This window comes from Ornithorhynchus anatinus, chromosome 1 (assembly GCF_004115215.2).
Source record: "Ornithorhynchus anatinus isolate Pmale09 chromosome 1, mOrnAna1.pri.v4, whole genome shotgun sequence".
NCBI classification, from domain to species: Eukaryota; Metazoa; Chordata; class Mammalia; order Monotremata; family Ornithorhynchidae; genus Ornithorhynchus; species Ornithorhynchus anatinus.
The window spans coordinates 18,405,006-18,410,643 of NC_041728.1; positions in this window are offsets into that span (position 1 = coordinate 18,405,006).

The following is a 5,638-nucleotide window of genomic DNA, read 5'->3' on the forward strand; positions in this document are numbered from 1 at the left end:
CTCTTTCCATTGAGCTATGCTGCTTGCATGGTCTAGTGGACATAACACAGACCTGGGAGTCAGAGGATCTGGGTTCTAATCCCAGCTCCGCCACTTGTCTGCTTTGGGAACTTGGACAAGTTACTTAACTTCTCTATGTGTCAGTTACTTAATCTGTAAAATGTGAACCCCATGGGACATGGACTGTGTAGGGCTTCATACTATGCTTGGCATGTAATAAACGCTTAACAAATATCAATAAAAAAGAAACTAATTCATCCTAAGGGATAAAAGCATTTGTAAAATATTCACACCTTGGGCACAGCCCTTTAAATACTGCAGATAGAGCTCTCCTCTAGCATGGTCCCTTCCTATTAAAGGGGCTGTCACAAAGACAAATGAGAGGAGAGGATCCCCTGTAACTTCTGTGTCCAAATATAAACCTTCCTGTGAGGAAAGAGTGGGATTGAAGGGCATTCAGCGGAATGTGGAATCCCATGTCCATTTCTGCATGGGATAAACTACTGGAACTTCCAGCTCTGCATCTGCTTTTTTGCTGGCATCTGTTGAGGTATTCCACCCCAGCGCCACCCCTGCTGAACATCCGGAGATAAATCACAGCAGTGGCAGAGAAGAAATGAGTAATGTGGCCAATTGCTTGTTCACTTCACATGAGAATGCTTTAGCGACAGACAGAAAAAACCCACATATCAGGCTCTTTACAACCCACCCAGCGTGGCACGGACTCACCCGCCATTCAGGTTATGGCTGAGGGAAACAGAGCCCCGTGGGCATGGAGCAGTTCCCAGAAGTTGGGCCAGTGTCGGCGAGCACATTGTGTGTGCACAGGAGAACGTGCTCTGTCCACAGGCAAAGGCTGTGGGAGAAAGGGTACTGTAGAATATGGGCTTGCCAACTCTCTAGCCCTCCCTTCATGAGACCACAAAACTCTGGGCTTTGATTAGCGCGCATCCCTGAGTACTGTGGGAGTACACTCAGCTCGTTCCATAGGAAGGTCATTCGTCCAGATACATATTGGTCGGCTCAGTTTCCGTCTGGCCTGTCCTCTGCCCCGTTTTAATGTGGACAGGATGTCCTCGTGTCTGTTTTTTGATTCATTTAAAGAACCAAGGACTCTTTGGTTGTGTCTCCCGCTGTCGAGTTCCCCAGCTCTAATGTGTCATTAGAGTTTGTACATTCAAGGTCACTGCTGGGGACCACATGTGAAGGGCCAGGGCTTCCACCTGGGAAATGGTCTGCGTAAACCCAGCTTTCTGCAAAGTGCTGCTGTGACATCACGTCAAGCTGTGTGTCCAGTGTAAATATCATGATGTCAATTAGTGAGGAACACCAATGATCAGTGTAAGTACACACAAACACATACACACTCTCTCCTCCTCCTCCTTCCCTTCCTCCTCCCCTTGGGAATGAGAATGACACCCTCCGCTCTCTTCATTGTTCTCTACGGCTGGCCGGGCCACCGGACAACTAGGTGAACTTCCAGCAAGCAGAGAATGCACCTCAATAATTAGAGCAGAAGTTTTGGTAAGTCTGAGAAAACAGCCCAGATAAGACAGCAGAATTGGTTTTGTTATTTTAGAGAGGTGCCCCCTCATGGAATAAGACTGATGTAGGCAAAAGAAAATGAAAATAGTAAAAAGCCTATGTTTACAAAACCATTTGTATCTGTCAAATATGTGTTAGTGGACAATGTGCATATTGTGAAATCCAGCTTATAGTAGGGCTAGTCCTTTGTATTACAAAGGTTGTAAAGAAAAAATACCTCCTCATGAGGTTTCATATTTGAATAGGTTTAAAAAATGCAGGTTCATTTGAAATGATAGATAGCACAATACACAATAGCTTTTCCCAGATATTGTCCCTATTTGCTGTGGGTGATTTCCTTCCTAATGTTTCCATCAGTTCTATTTATTTCATTTCTTAAAAGTAGTTTATTGTAGGAGCCTCCAACATAATGTGAAATTGCAGAACGCTGGCTCACAGCTCCTCGGTAGAAATCACCACATTGGATCTTGTATCCAAAAGCCAGTTTGGCATCTGCACTGCTGAGGCCCTATGGCTTTTTCTCAAAACAAATTTCCTTAGAAACCAAATAAAGTAATAAAGTCTCAGGCCCTCAGAAAACAATATCAAATCTGTCCAGGATTCAAGTCAAAGTTGCTTATTCATTTTCATTTAAGAACATTTTCCAAAAATGTGATTAGAGCTGGAAAGACCCTGATGGAAGTGAGAAATTTAACTTCTGTGGAAAATTACTCTAGAAGGACTACTGAATGGCTCAAGCATCGCATTAGGGTTGAGTTCTGAAAATGTTGGAGTCCCAGTTAGAAAAGTATTGAAAAGCTTCAACTGCAACTTCTTATAAATAATCAGTCACTAGTATTCATCAAGTAGTTACTCTGCGCAGAATACTGAGCTAAACCCCTGGGGGAGTACAACAGGGTTAGTAGATATGACTCTGCCTTCAAGGAGCTGATGGTCTAATGGGGGAGACAAACTGTACAGAACACTTCAGGTAAGGAGAGCACTCAAGTTTAAAGATTTGTACATGCATGCTACAGAGGCGAGGACCTAAGTTCTTAGGGGTGAAGAATCAAGTGTACAGACTAAGAGGTAGTTGAAGAAATAGGGCATTTTAGGGTACTATCATTTTTAATCACATTGTATCTGTTAAGCAATTGTTTTGTGATGATGTGGTTGGGAAAGGTTCCAGGACAACTCAGACAGGGGCCGTAGCTCAAAGAAAGCTTAAAACCTAAAAAGGTCGGGTAGAGGTGGGGGATAAGAAATGGAAGGACATACATACTGGAAAAGAGATAATGGCACATGATAGAACATATTCAAACATTTAGTACTGCACCTATGGTAAGGACTCAATTAATACCATTGATGATGATATTCTGTAAAAAAAAAAAAAACTTGCTGTCACTGCTCCAGTCAGAGATGTTGGAATAAGGAGCCAGCATACCCAGGTTTTAGTTCCCACTGTGACACCTACCTGCCAGCTGACCTGTGCTTAGTGAGGACTTTGGCTTGACCGAAACAAAGTATGCAAACTGGAGAATCTCCACTCAACTTCTATCTCAGCCTCCTTGCTGATTTCTCTTCTTCCAGCCTCTCCTCACTCCAAGTTATCTTACCTCACTCTGCTGCCCACATCATTTTTCTAAGATCACTTTTCACCCATCTTCCCACTCTTCAAAAAATGTCAATGGTTGCCCATCTACATGAAGCAAAACCTCCCAACCAATCAATCATATTTATTGAGTGCTTACTGAGTGCAGAGTACTGAACTAAGTGCTTGGGAGAGTACAAGACAACAGAGTTGGTAGACACAAGGCCCCCATCAGGAGCTTACATTCTAGAGGATGACTGGCTTCAAGTCAATCAGCTGTCCATCCTACTTTTTTCTTTGTTTCATTTCCTCTATAATCTAAAGCGCACATTTCGATCTCTAAACCAGCCTCCTAGTCACTGTCCCTCATCTCATCATTCTCACCACTAACCTCCTGCTCACACTCTCCCTTTAACAGGAAGTCCCTCCCTCTTCACATCTGGCAGACCACTGCTCTTCCCATTTTCAAAGCCGGGCACTGTTCTAAGTGCTGGGGTAGATACAAGGTAGTCAGGCTGAACGCAGTCCGAGTCCCACATAGGGCTCACAGTCTTCATCTCCATTTTACAGATGAGATGGCTGAGGCACAGAGAAGTTAAGTGACTTACCCAAGGTCACAAAGCAGACTAGTGGCAGGGCTGGGATTAGAATACATCCATTCATTCATTCATATTTATTGAGAACTTATTGTGTCCAGAGCAATGTACTGAGTGCTTGGGAGAGTATAATATAGCAATAAACAGACACATTCCCTTTCCACAAGCAGCTGACAATCTACAGACCAAGAAAGATATTAATGTAAATAAATTACGGATATGTACGTAAGTGATGTGGGGCTGGGAGAGGGGACAAATAAAGGGAGCCAGTCGGTGACGGAGATGGGAGTGGGAGAAGAGGAAAGGAGAACATAGGGAAGACCTCTTGGACGAAATGTGCCTATAAAAAGTCTCTGAAGGTGGGAGGAAAAATATGAGGAGGGATGGCATTCCAGGCCAGAGGCAGGATGTAGGCAAGTGGTTGGCAGAAGATAAATGAGACCCAGCTGCATTCACTACACTGGCATTAAAGAAGTGAAGTGTACGAGCTGGGTTGTAGTAAGTGAAATGTGAGGTGAGGTAATAAAGGGCAAAGTGCTTTTAAGCCAATGGTGAGGAGTTTCTGTTTGATGCAGAGGTGGATGGGCAACCACTGGAGGTGCTTGAGGAGTAGGGAAATGTGTCCTGAATGTTTTTGTAGAAAAATGATCCAGAGAGAAGTAATAATAGTAATGATAATGGTATTTGTTAAGTGCTTATTATGTGCCAAGAACTGTTCTAAGCGCTGGGGTAGATACAAGGTCAGCAGGTTGTCCCATGTGAGGCTCAGTCTTAATCTCCATTTTACAGATGAGGGAACTGAGGTACAGAGAAGCTAAGTGACTTGCCCAAAGTCACAAAATCAACAAGTGGCGAGCCGGGATTAAAACCCACAACCTCTGACTCCTAAGCCCGTGTTATTTCCACTAAGCCACACTGCTTCTCAGCGATGCTGTTTCTCATGGACTGGAGTCGGGAGAGACAAGAGGCAGGGAGGTCAGCAAGGAAGCTGATAGAATAATCAAGGTGGGATAGGATCAGTGATTGGATTAACATGGAAGCAATTTGGAGGGAGAGGGAAGGGAGATTTTAATGATGTTGTGAAGATGGAACTGACAGGATTCAATGATGGACTGAATACATGGGTTGAATGAGAGGAAGGAATCAAGGATAATGCCAGGGACAGGGAGGATGGTGGGGTTGTGATGGGCAAGTCAACGGGAGAACAGGGTTTAGGTGGGAAGATAAAAAGTTATTTTTAAACAAATTAGGTTTGAGGTGATGGGAGGACATTCAAGTAGAATAGAACCCAAGTCCCTCTGACTTTTGTGCCCATGCTCTATTAGATCATGCTGCTTCTCTTTGAGGACAGGGGCCATGTCTTCTAACTTTATTGTAATTTCCCAAGCATTTAGTACAATGGTTCACAAATAATAAGTGCTGAATAAATATTAATGCAGGAGTTCAACTCGTGTAGAACCCCATGTTAAAAGTTGATTATGGTGACTATTGTATCATTATACGCTTGTACACATGCATCAGATCATTTTTTCCAACACCACATTATGTTGTTTCCAAACAGGCTACCGTTACTGGTTGAATGATTCCTAACTCCTTAAGACTGTCTAGACGAAACTTGGTGAAAACAACTTATGGCAGAATTGAGTGTAGTCATTCATGTCTGCTCCTGCACTTTGTCGCTGTTCTTATATTTGCTTATCTCCCCAGGTAGACTGTAATTCCTTGAGTGAGAGAAGAGGTACTTTTCTCCTCTGTGAGTTGTGCTCATTATGTAAGGCATTGTATGAGACAAAAGAGTTGGATAGATTATTTTAATGGTGATAAGGATACACTGTAGAACACAGTGTCTAGGAAGAACTGATCACAATGAGGACACACATAGTGTGTGAATTCCCTTCAGAGAACCAGCTCAGTGACTCCATATTTT